The sequence below is a fragment of the Vulpes lagopus genome, chromosome 10 (genome assembly GCF_018345385.1).
Source record: "Vulpes lagopus strain Blue_001 chromosome 10, ASM1834538v1, whole genome shotgun sequence".
Lineage (NCBI taxonomy): Eukaryota > Metazoa > Chordata > Mammalia > Carnivora > Canidae > Vulpes > Vulpes lagopus.
This window is the reverse complement of record NC_054833.1, coordinates 104,502,401-104,514,771: the sequence shown is the minus strand read 5'-3', so window position 1 is coordinate 104,514,771 and position 12,371 is coordinate 104,502,401.

The following is a 12,371-nucleotide window of genomic DNA, read 5'->3' as shown; positions in this document are numbered from 1 at the left end:
CCAGGGATTGGCTGCGAGCCGGCCGCTCCCGGAACTCACGTCCTGAGGGACTCGAGGCTCCCTCATTCGGGTCCCTTCGGAGCGGGCGCGATGGGGACTACTTCCCGCGGCGGAGGCATGGGTGGTGACGTGCGCCGACGTCACGCCACCTACGTGATCGTCACCTGGTGGCGGCGCGCCCTCTCTCGCAGGGAGGCGGGCTGCAGTAGTTTGCTCACCTGCTTTGTGCCCGGTGCTTTTTTTTTTTTTTTCCGGATTTTTCCCAGTCCCTCGAAAACCCAGCTCCAGTATTAACCTTTTAGATACCCGGAGTTCGCTCCCCGCTATTTGCTCCCGGCCTTGGGTCAACTCCAGTCGCCCCAAGGGCTTTCCTGCCGGGCGTCGGGTTCTTCCCTCCCGAGGCAGCGACTGAGCGGGTTTCCGACCCTTCCTCCTATTCCCTTACTTGCCCACCCTCACTCCATCCATGTCCTCCAATAGCCCTGCCCCTCTTTTATTTTTTTTCCCAGCCCCTCTTTTAAACCAAATCTGATTGCTCTTTCAGCCAGAATCTCTTTATTATTTAATTCACTGATGTTTTGTCAAACACCACGTTCTCCGGAGATTTACCTTATCTCTCTGCCATCTCTGTGCTAAATGAAACTTCCGTTTACTTTTGTTTTTCCCTTGAAAACCAGTCTCCCCGTTTACCGAAGGAAGGGCGCCTCCTCGGCTCTTGGCTTCTAGGGGACGTAACCCTGCCCCCTGCTGTCGAGGCCGCGTCCACCGGGACCGAAGCTGTGGTTTGCGAAATTGTAATGCGGGCACAGGACCAGGATGGAGCTACACATTACTGTATGTTTATATGGACTCGGTAATGCTGTGTGTTTATCACCACTTGAAATATTTCTTTAAAAAGCCGTTCCCAGAACCTCAAAATACAGTGTGTGTGGTTCCTTTCAAATGTGTAGATGTGTTTTTCCCCCCTGTAAATGCGTGCAAATGTAATTGAAGTCTGTTGTGCAGTAGGATAATGGCAACCGTAAAGATGGGAGTGAGGCGGAGGGCTCGAATCTAAAAAGCCTTAGAGACCTTGCAACCAAAGGTAAGGAAGGTGTGTGGATCTTGTTTAAGGGTTCAACCCAACCAACTATATAAAAGACATTTTTGGGACAATTGGGGAATTTAGATGATGGACCAGGTATTTGCATGATACCAACTAACCAAAGAATTGTTATTCTGTTAAGCATGAAAATGGCATTGAGATTTTGTAAGAAAATGTCCTTTTAAAAATGTTTAGACCGGGATCCCTGGGTGGCACAGCGGTTTAGCGCCTGCCTTTGGCCCAGGGCGCGATCCTGGAGACCCGGGATCGAATCCCACATCGGGCTCCCGGTGCATGGAGCCTGCTTCTCCCTCTGCCTGTGTCTCTGCCTCTCCCTCTCTCTGTGACTAACATAAATAAAATAAAATTCTTTAAAAAAAAAATGTTTAGACCATGAATTCCTTGCATAGGGGTAAAATGGGGCAAGGATTGTGATGATTGTGTAACTGAATGAGTTAGTGTTGTACGATTCTCTCTACGTGTAAGTATGTTTTAAAATGTTCATAGTGGGATCCCCGGGTGGCTCAGCGGTTGAGCATCTATCTTCAGCCCAGGGCGTGACCCTGGGGTCTCGGGATCGAATCTGACGTCGGGCTTCCTGCATGGAGCCTGCTTCTCTCTCTGTGTGTGTTTCTCATGAATAAATAAATAAAATATTTAAGAATAATAAAATAAAAATTAATAATAAAAGAAAGAAAAGCAGAATAAAGGGGATTGAATTTAACACCACTTTTTTTTAAGAGTAAAAATATGTTTGTTTTTACCAATTTGAGAGTACATATGTGGGTGTTAGTGAAAATGCCTATGCCATTATTAATTTTTAAAAATACATTATTAGGGGATCCCTGGGTGGCTCAGCGGTTTAGCGCCTGCCTTTGGCCCAGGGCGCGATCCTGGAGTCCTGGGATCGAGTCCCACGTTGGGCTCCTGGCATGGAGCCTGCTTCTCCCTCCTCCTGTGTCTCTGCCTCTCTCTCTCTCTGTCTATCTCTATCATAAATAAATAAGTAAATAAATAAATAAATAAATCTTTTAAAAATACATTATTAAAATTTGTGTTTTTATTTTAAATTTAATACAAATAGGATAATAACATGCACACTATTCGGTAAACCTGCTTTTTGGGGCCCCTGGGTGGGTCTGACTTTATGTGTCTGTGGTTGGTTCAGGTCATAATCCCAGGGTCCTAAGATCGAGCCCTATGTTGGACTCCTTGCTTGGCAGGGAGCCTGTTTCTCCCTCTCCCACTGCCCCCCATTCTTGCTCTCTCTCTCTCTCACTTTCTATCTCAAGTAAATAAAATTTTTTGAAAAACCTGCTTTCTATATTTTTAAATAAAGATTTTATTTATTTAAGAGAAATAGCAGGGGAAGGGGCAGAGGAAGAGAGAGAGAGAGAGAAAGAATCTCAAGCCGACTATGTGTTAAGCTTGGAGCCCCGTGTGAGGCTTGATCTCATAACCCAGAGATCATGACCTAAGCTGAAATCAACAGTCAGACACTTAAATGACTGAACCACCCAGGCACCCCAAACCTACTTTTTATACTTGATATACTCTGCATATTTTTTAAAGATTTTATTTTTAAGCAATCTCTTAGCCCAGGTGGAACTTGAAATTAGAATCCTGAGATCAAAAGTTGCGTACTTTACTGACCAAGCAAGCCAGGACCCCATTCTACATATCTTTTTTTCTGTCAGTACATACCGATCCATTTTAACCATGGAAGCAGATATACCATAATTCAGCCAAATGTCTTATGAGTATTTAGGTTGATTCCAATAATGTTCTGTAATGTTCTATAGTGAATATCCTTCTAAGTATGTATGTGCATATGGTCAGACTATTTTTCTTTTCAGATCACTTATTAAAGACAGAGTCCCATAAGTGGCATTGGTAGGTCAAAGGATATGCATATTTAAAAATTTGGTTCCCATGTTATGTGTCCCCCAAAATGCATATGTTGAATTGCTAACCCCCAGGACCTCAGATTGTGACCTTATTTGGAGAATGGGTCTATACAAAGCAAGTCAAGTTAAAATGAGGTCCCTAGAGTGGCCCCTAATCCAATGACTTATATCCCTATGAAAAGGTAAAATTTGAAGACAGATACACACTCAGGGGGAACACCAAGTAAAGATGAAGGCAGAGATGCAGGTGAAGCATCTACAAACCAAGAAACACCAAAGATTGCCAGCAAACCACCAGAAGCTAGGGAAAGGGCCTGGAACCAATTCTTTCTTAAAGCCCTCAGAAGACACTAACTCTATTAACGCCTTGATCTAGGACTTCTAGTCCCCAGAATCATGAGACAATAAATTTCTGTTAAGTGACTGCGTTTGTGGTAATTTGTTAAAACAGGCCTACCAAACTAGTACAACCCATTACCAAACTTCTCTCCCAAAAGGTGCTATTATTTTATCTTCCTAGTAATAGTGTATGAGAATGCCCATTTCCTCGTACTCCCCAACTATAGGCACTGTCAATCTTTCTAATCTTTTTGAAACTAAGAAATTATTTTACTTTGCATATTGTTGAACATTAGTGAGATTGACTAGCTTGTAAATAGTATGCTCATTGTGGTCTTCTCATTTTCCTAATGGTACAGATAAACTTTTAAAATAAATTTTTTACAGTAATGCATAAATAGCCAACCACACACACACACACACACACACACACAGCTGAAAAAGATGTTAGAATAATCATTGTTATCAGATTCTGGTGCTTTTGAGAAAGTTACTTAATTCTCTATGCTTCAGTTTCCTCATCTGTAAGATGGGAATAATATCACCTACATTAATAAAGTTGTTATGAGGATTAAGTGGGTTAATTACATAAAGCTTTTAGAATACCATATTAAACAGATAATGTTAAATGCTTTCAAAATCCTTCCAAGTGATATTATGTGCATGTAAAACCATATGTATACACATGCCCTTTTTTACAGATGTAGTAGCATTATGTACACTATACTGTAACTTGTACTATAACATACAAAGATATATATCTTGGAGATTGTTCCATATCAGTAGGTATCAATAATTCTCATTCTTTTAAAGAACTACATAATCCAATATATATGTGTACCATAATTTTTAAGCACTGTTCTGTTGGTGGGAATTCAGGTTATTTCCAATATTCTGCCTCTATAAACACTGCTGCAATGACTAGATATTGGCTAGCATGGATTGTATTTAATAGGTAAATTCCCAAAGGCAGAACTGCATCAAAGGGTAGGTACATTTTTAATGTGAAGAGATTTGCCAGCTCACCCTTGACAGAGGAAACATCAATTTACATCGCCACTGATGTATGAGAGTGTTTATTTCCCCATGCCCTCAGTAGCACAGTGTGTTTGGATAACTTTTGGAGTACTTGACATTATTGCAACCTCGTTCAAACCATGAAAGATGAGTGAAAAGAGTCATGGAGCCCATGTCTTGCTAAAAGTCACACAACTCATTTAGAAAAATTGCTTCCTAATTGCTATTTAGATCCTATAGTACACCTAGGTGGCTCAGCGGTTGAGCGTCTGCCTTCAGCTCAGGGTGTGATCTCGGAATCCCAGGATCCAGTCCCACATCGGGCTCCCTGCATAAAGCCTGCTTCTCCCTCTGCCTGTGTCTTTGCCTCTCTCTGTGTGTCTCTCTCTGTCTCTCTCGTACCATGTCAGGCTCCCTGCATGGAGCCTGCTTCTCCCTCTGTCTCTGTCTCTCTCTATGTGTTTCTCATGAATAAATAAAATCCTTAAAAAGAAAAGAAAAATTGCTTCCTACCCAGCAGTTGCTTCAATTCAGCATTCATCATCTGTTTCTGTCCTGTATAATTATTTAGATCCTATAGTACATCAGTGTATTTTTTTTAAGAGTTTATTTATTCATGGGATCCCTGGGTGGCGCAGCGGTTTGGCGCGTGCCTTTGGCCCAGGGCGCGATCCTGGAGACCCGGGATCGAATCCCACATCGGGCTCCCGGTGCATGGAGCCTGCTTCTCCCTCTGCCTGTGTCTCTGCCTCTCTCTCTCTCTTTGACTATCATAAATAAATAAAAATTTAAAAAAAAAGAGGAAAAAAAGATTTTATTTATTCATGAGAGACACAGAGAGAGAGGCAGAGACACAGGCAGAGGGAGAAGCAGGCTCCATGCAGGGAGCTCAACGTGGGACTCCATCCCAGCTCTCCAGGATCAGGCCCTGGGCTGAAGGCGGCGCTAAACCACTGAGCCACTCGGGCTGCCCACATCAGTGTAAATTGTGCCAGTGTCCTTGGCTGAACAGACCAGTTTCATTCAGAAGCAAAACATAACTGAAAAAAATCAAACTGACTCACATTATTTTGTTTGAAAATCCTGTTTTGCTGTTAGGATAAAAATCAATACATAACATTTCTTTGGTTAACTAACCAGTAACTCTTTTTTGTGTACATGATGATAACTAGGGGCCATGACATACACCTGATACAGTGCTTGAACGTAATAGAATAATGTTCCATGGCAGGCCTGCAGGCCAGGATCAGTCAGGGCTGTTTCTGTACAGTCCCTCCAGCTAAATATGGTTTGTACAGGGTTAATGGATTGCAAAAACAAAAAACAAAACAAAGGGAAAGAAGAATATGTGACAGAATCCTGATGTGCCCACAAAGCCTAAAATATTGATAAATTGGCCCTTTACAGAAAAGTTTTGCTGACTGCTGCAATAGAAGAAAATACTACACATCCTGTAAAGAGAGAAGGGTAAGATGATGGGCAGAAAGTAATTTGTCTTTTTCCTTTTTAAAAAAAAAAAGATTTATTTGAGTTGGGGGGAGGGGCAGAGGGAGAAAATCCCAGACTCTTCACTGAGCGCAGAGCTAACTCAGGCTGAATCTCAGGCTGAGATCATGAGCCAAAATCAAGGGTTGGACACTCAACTGACTGAGCCACCCAGGCGCCCCTTGTCTTTTTTCTTTTAAATACATTTAGGAAAGGGAAAGTCTTGGGGCATCTTGGTGGCTCCGTCAGTTAAGTGTCTGACTTTGGCTCAGGTTGTGATCTCAGGGGATCTTTGTGATGAATTTTTGGAATATAGATGAGGTTGGTGGGGTGAGGTCTGGAGCCGAAGACCAAGAAAGAATTCTTGAGACGTCTTTGGTGCAAAATGGTGGTTTTATTAAAGCATGGGGACAGCACCCCTGGGCAGGAAGAGCTGCTGCCCTGGGCCTGTGAAGGGTGGCTGATTATATACCTGGCAGTTGGGAGGGGTTTGAAGATAGAGTACTCTCTAAGGAATTTTGGAAGCAAGGTTTCCAGGACCTTGAGGGGGCTAGTTATTGTTGGGAAAAGGTCTCTTATTACCATCTAATAAAACCTGAGTCATGGGGATCTCTGGGTGGCTCAGCAGTTTGGCACCTGCCTTGGGCCCAGGGCGTGATCCTGGAGACCTGGGATCGAGTCCACATCAGGCTCCGTGCATGGAGCCTGCTTCTCCCTCTGCCTGTGTCTCTGCCTCTCTCTCTCTCTCTCTCTCTCTCTGTGTGTGTCTCTCATGAAAAAATAAAATCTTAAAAAAAAAAAAAAAAAACCTGAGTCATGAGACCCTTCAGATGTACATCGGTGGGCCATGTGCTTGGGGAATGATTGCCAACATATATCTTGGGGGATAGAGATAAAGGAATTTTTTTTTAAAGATTTTATTTATTTACTCATGAGAGATACAAAGAGAGAGAGGTAGAGACACAGGTAGAGGGAGAAGGAGGCTCCATGCAGGGAGCCCGACGTGGGACTCGATCCTGGGTCTCCAGGATCACCCCCTGGGCTGAAGGCAGCACTGAGCCACAGAGCTGCCCATAAAGGAAATTTCTAAAGGAATTTTTATATGTTAAGGTAGACTTACAGGATCCTGGGGATCAGGCTAAGATTGCCTTTTGCCCTTAGCAAAGTATTAACTTCGAGGCAGTTGAGTCCATAAAGGAATGTCCCTCTGCCTGTTTCAAGAGCTTGTTGGTGTGCTTTGTCCTCAGCTAGTCCTCTGTTCCCCCATCACTGGGATCCAGCCCTGCATGGGACTCCCAGGCTCCGAGGAGAAATCTGCTTGTTATCCTCCCTCTGCCCCTCCCCCACTAATGTTTTCTCTCTCTCTCTCTCTCTCTCTCTCTTTCATATAAATAAATCTTTTTAAAAAAAGAAAAGGGAAAATCTTGGAAATATAAAAAACGGACTATTCTGGACATTTTCATAGACCTATAGAAAAATCAAGAGCATTTTTTAGAGCACCTATGGAATGATTTTTCAGAGAACTTATTAATATCACTAATTAGGGCTATATACAAATATTAAATATTTCCATGGTATTTTTCAGTTTACAAGTTACTTACAAACACATTACCTCAATATAAGTGAGGCTCACAACATTTCTATAAGCAACTGTGGGCCAGAAGTGATTGTTTTTAGAAGAGAAAAGTGAAGCTCAGACCTGTAGTGATCAATCCAAGGTCAACAGGTATAACCACCAGGGTCGGATCTTGACCCAGATCTTGAAACTAGACATTATACACTTTCCATTATCCATAATGACTTGCATCCTAGTTTTACCTCCAATTCCTGTATATTGATTTTATCAACAAATGAAAAATTCGGGCAGCCCCGGTGGCACAGCGGTTTAGCTCCGCCTGCAGCCCAGGGCGTGATCTGGAGACCCTGGATCGAGTCCCACGTCAGGCTCCCTGCATGGAGCCTGCTTCTCCCTCTGCCTGTGTCTCTGCGTCTCTCTCTCTCTCTGCATCTCTATGAATAAATAATTAAAATCTTAAAAAAAAAACAAATGAAAAATTCATTAAATCACAGTTATGATTCTGATTTGGGTTCACATATAAGATCAAAAGAGAGTTCTCAAATCAGATTATTTTCATGGCATTTATCATCATTGTAGTCATCCTAGAAAACTTTATTTTTACCTTAAATGACTCCAAAGGGATGAAAATATAACTATAGATTCTAAATATAAACTTAAAAGTTAAAACAATCTCCTTAAAATATAAGATTCATATCAAGACTATATGATACTGGCATAAGAATAGACATATAGATCAATGGTATAGAATTGAAAGTCCAGAAATAAACCCATACATTTATGGTCAATTGATACTCAACAAGGATAATAAAACAAGTTAATGGGGGAAAGAATAGACTTTTCAACAAATAATTCTAGAAAAACTGGATATCCACATGCAAAAGAATAAAGTTGAAACTCCCTGTCTCACACTTATGCAAAAATTAACTCAAAATGGATCAAATATTTAAATGTAAGAGGTAAAACTATAAAATTTTTAGAAGAAAACATGAGTGTAAGTTTTAATGACTGTGGACTAGGAGGTGGTTTCTTAGATATGACACCTAAATCACAAGCAGCCAAAGAAAAAATACACAAGGTGGACTTCATACATAAAAATTTTTAGTGCTTCAAAGGACCCTGTCAAGAAGTAAAAAGGCAGCCTACACAATGGCAGAAAGTTTTTGGAAGTCACATATCCTAAAAGGGTCTAGTATTAAGAATATTAAAAAACAACAAGCAGCACTGAAAAAACAAATAACCCAATTTAAAAATAGGCAAAGGACTTGAATAATACATCCTTCAAATGGTCAATAATAAGGACATGAGAAGGTGTTCAATATCCTTAGTCATCAGGGCAAGTCAAAACCACAATAAGTTGTCACTTCACACTCACTACAATGGGTATAGTAAAAAAGAAAAACAATAACAAGTGTAGTCTAGGATGTGGGTAAATTAGAACCCTCCTACATTGCTGGTAGGAATATAAAATGATGCAAGCACTTTGGGAAACAGTCTGGAGTTCCTCAAAAAGTTATAGTTACCATATGACCCAGTAATTTCACTCCTAGGTATATACCTGAGAGAATTGAAAACACATGTTCACCCAAAAATTATACATCAGTGTTCATAGCAACATTATTCAGAATAGCCCCAAAGTGGAAGCAACACAAGTATCCATCAACTGACAAATGGAAGTAAAATGTATATCCATACCCAGGAGTGTTATTTGGCCAGAAAAAGGAATGAAATATTGAGGCACCTGGCCGGCTCAGTTGGTAGAGCATGTGACTCTTGATCTCTGGGTCATGAGTTAGAGCTCCACATTGAGGGTAGAGTTTACTTTAAAAATAAAAATAATAACAGCAAAGAAAAAGAGGAATGAAGTACTGACACATACTACAACACGGGTGACCTTGAAAACATTATGCCAAGTGAAAGGAACAGACATAAAAGGCCCCATATTGTATGATTCCATTTATGTGAAATGTTCAATAAGCAAATTTGCAGAGACAGAAAGTAGATGAGGCGTTGCCAAGAGCTGGGAGAAGAAAGAGGGGGGAATGGTTGTTAATAAGTATAGGGTTTCTGGGATCCCTGGGTGGCGCAGTGGTTTAACGCCTGTCTTTGGCCCAGGGCGCAATCCTGGAGACCCGGGATCAAATCCCACGTTGGGCTCCCGGTGTATGGAGCCTGCTTCTCCCTCTGCCTGTGTCTCTGCCTCTCTCTCTCTCTGTGTGACTATCATAAATAAATAAAAAAATTATTAAAAAAATAAGTATAGGGTTTCTATTTGGGGCAATGAAATGTTTTGGAATTAGATAATGGTGATGTTGCATGACCTTGTGAATATACTAAAAACCACTGAATTACATACTCTAAAAGAGTGAATTTCAGGGTCTAGCTCGGTTGGTAGAGCAGACTCTTGACTCTGGGGTTGTAAGTTCAAGCCCCGTGTTGGGTATAGAGATTACTTAAAAATAAAATATTTACCAAAAAGGAAGGAGAAGAAGAAGAAGAAGAAGAAGGAGGAGGAGGAGGAGGAGGAGGAGGAGGAGGAGGAGGAGGAGAAGAAGAAGAAGAAGAAGAGAAGAAGAAGAAGAAGAAGAAGAAGAAGAAGAAGAAAGAGGAGTATGAATTTCATGGTATGTGAATTATATCTTAATAAATTTTTGAATGAAGTTCTTTAAATTATCAATATTGTTGTACTATAAAGCCCTAATGAGGTCATTGTAAGAGCCAGTAAATTTAAAACAGATTAGGAAGCTATTTCAAGGAAAAGTTTATAGAGTTGAAGTGGCAAAATAATAGCACAACTCTGAGTTGATTGGGAAAGTAGAAATAAAAAATGAAGCTGAAAAAAACCCATGCTTAATAAAAGAGTCTTCTAGATCTACAAGTTTAGGTGAGATCAGAGGAAAAGAAACTAATTCCTCATTTAGTAATTTTCTCCTTATTTGATTATAACCGAGTCACATCACCTCAGAGACACAGGAAGTTTATAGGAATAGTATTATTATGATCCTATTTTATTTGCAGCTCAAGGAAATAGAACAAGCTGCCCAGCTTCATACAGTAACTTAATGATGAAGCCAAGAAATTTCACTGGAGGCTTTCTCCTCGTGTTTTACCTGTTTGCTATTTTCATGTTGAAAATATCATCTATGTCAACTTTCAAGTGACATAATAAAGCTATATTTGCATCTCAGTCTAAACTCATCAAGAATTACTAAGTATAAAAGCCAAAGTTTATTCCAGCTTGCATTCTTTTTTCCCCCAAGTTTTTATTTAAATGCCAGTTAGCTAAGACAGAGTTGTATTAGTTGCAGGTGTAGAATTTAGTGATTCAACACTTAGATACAACACCTGGTGCATATCACAAGTGCCACACTCCTTAATCCCCATCACATATTAAACACGTCATCCTACCCTTCTTCCCCCTGGTAACCATCAGTTTCTCCTCTATAGTTAAGAGTTTCTTGGTTTGCCTCTCATTTCATCTGTTTCTTAAATTCCATATGAGTGAAATCATATGGTATTTGTCTTTCACTGACTGACTTATTCTGCTTAGCATAATACTCTCTAGCTCCATCCATGTCATTGTAAATGGCAAGATTTCATTCTTTTTTATGGCTGAGTAATATTCCATTACGTGTGTGGGTATACACACACACACACACACACACACACACACTCTACATCTTCTCTATTCATTCATAGGTTGGTGGATATTTGGGCTCTTTCCATAATTTGGCTATTGTAGATAATGCTGCTGTAAACATCGGGGTGCATGTATTCCTTCAAATTAGTATTTTTGTATCCTTTGGGTAAATACCTAGTAGTGTAATTTATTCCAGCTTGCATTCTCGTACGAAACTGTCTTTTAAAAAATATTTTATTTATTTATTCATGAGAGAAACAGAGAGAGGCAGAGACACAGGCAGAGGGAGAAGCAGGCTCCCTGCGAGGAGCCTGATGCGGGACTGGATCCCAGGACCCAGGACCACGATCTGAGCCATAGGCAGACGCTCAACCGCTGAGCCACCAGGTGCCCCCTATATGAAACTGTCTTAAAAACTTCTACTTAGATGAGAATATTCCACTTTCTGGCTACCTAGGAATTAAAATTTAAAATGAAATTAAAATGTTTCGTTAACTAAAATTAAATAATAACTTCTACCTAATTATCCCAGCCACGATAAGTGAATGAATGAATGAAGCTGTTTACCACACAATTGTGAAGGACTAAGTTCCTTCAATACAGCCATCCTCTCACATTAAACACAAGACACCTCACTGGAGATTTATGGGAAGAACATTTTGCAAAAGCACTTTAAGCAAATACCAGGACTCGGTTGCTTAAAACAAGGGTCAGCATCTTCATAAGCTCTTCTGCCTTCCTGGGCCCAGGAGTCGCAAGGACTAAGTGTGTGATGCTATCATATCTTCATCTTACTTAATCCTATGATTGCAGCAACCCAAGAGAGTAGGGGTTAGGGATGATTACATTGTTACCCATTTTACGTTTTAGGAAGCAGAGGTTCAGGAATCGAGGCTTGCTCCAAGTCACCAGGCTGGTCAGTGGCGGGGCTGGGACCCAAGGCTAGATATCCTATTACCAGATCTCATCTTGTTTTCACTCCATTCCCTACTTCAAGTAAGCTATGTCAGAGGCAGTCTTAGGCATCTACAAGAAGACAGAGTAAGAGGAAGGAAAGGAAAGTAGTGGGGAAATAGGGATGATGATAAGGGAAGGAGGTGTCTTATTAGGAAATTAAGTCTAACCACTTTCAATTGCCCCAAGCGCCCCTTAAGTGGTTAACAGTACCAAGGTTACTCTGCTCTGTATCTTCTGCCCCCAGGTCTACAGCTACTGTTATTAGTTAAGAATCATGTCGGAAACTGAAACGCCTTAAAAGAAATCTAAAGATTTTTCTCCTCGGAGATTCTGACAGCGGAACTTGGCCCCTCCCACCAAGGCCTG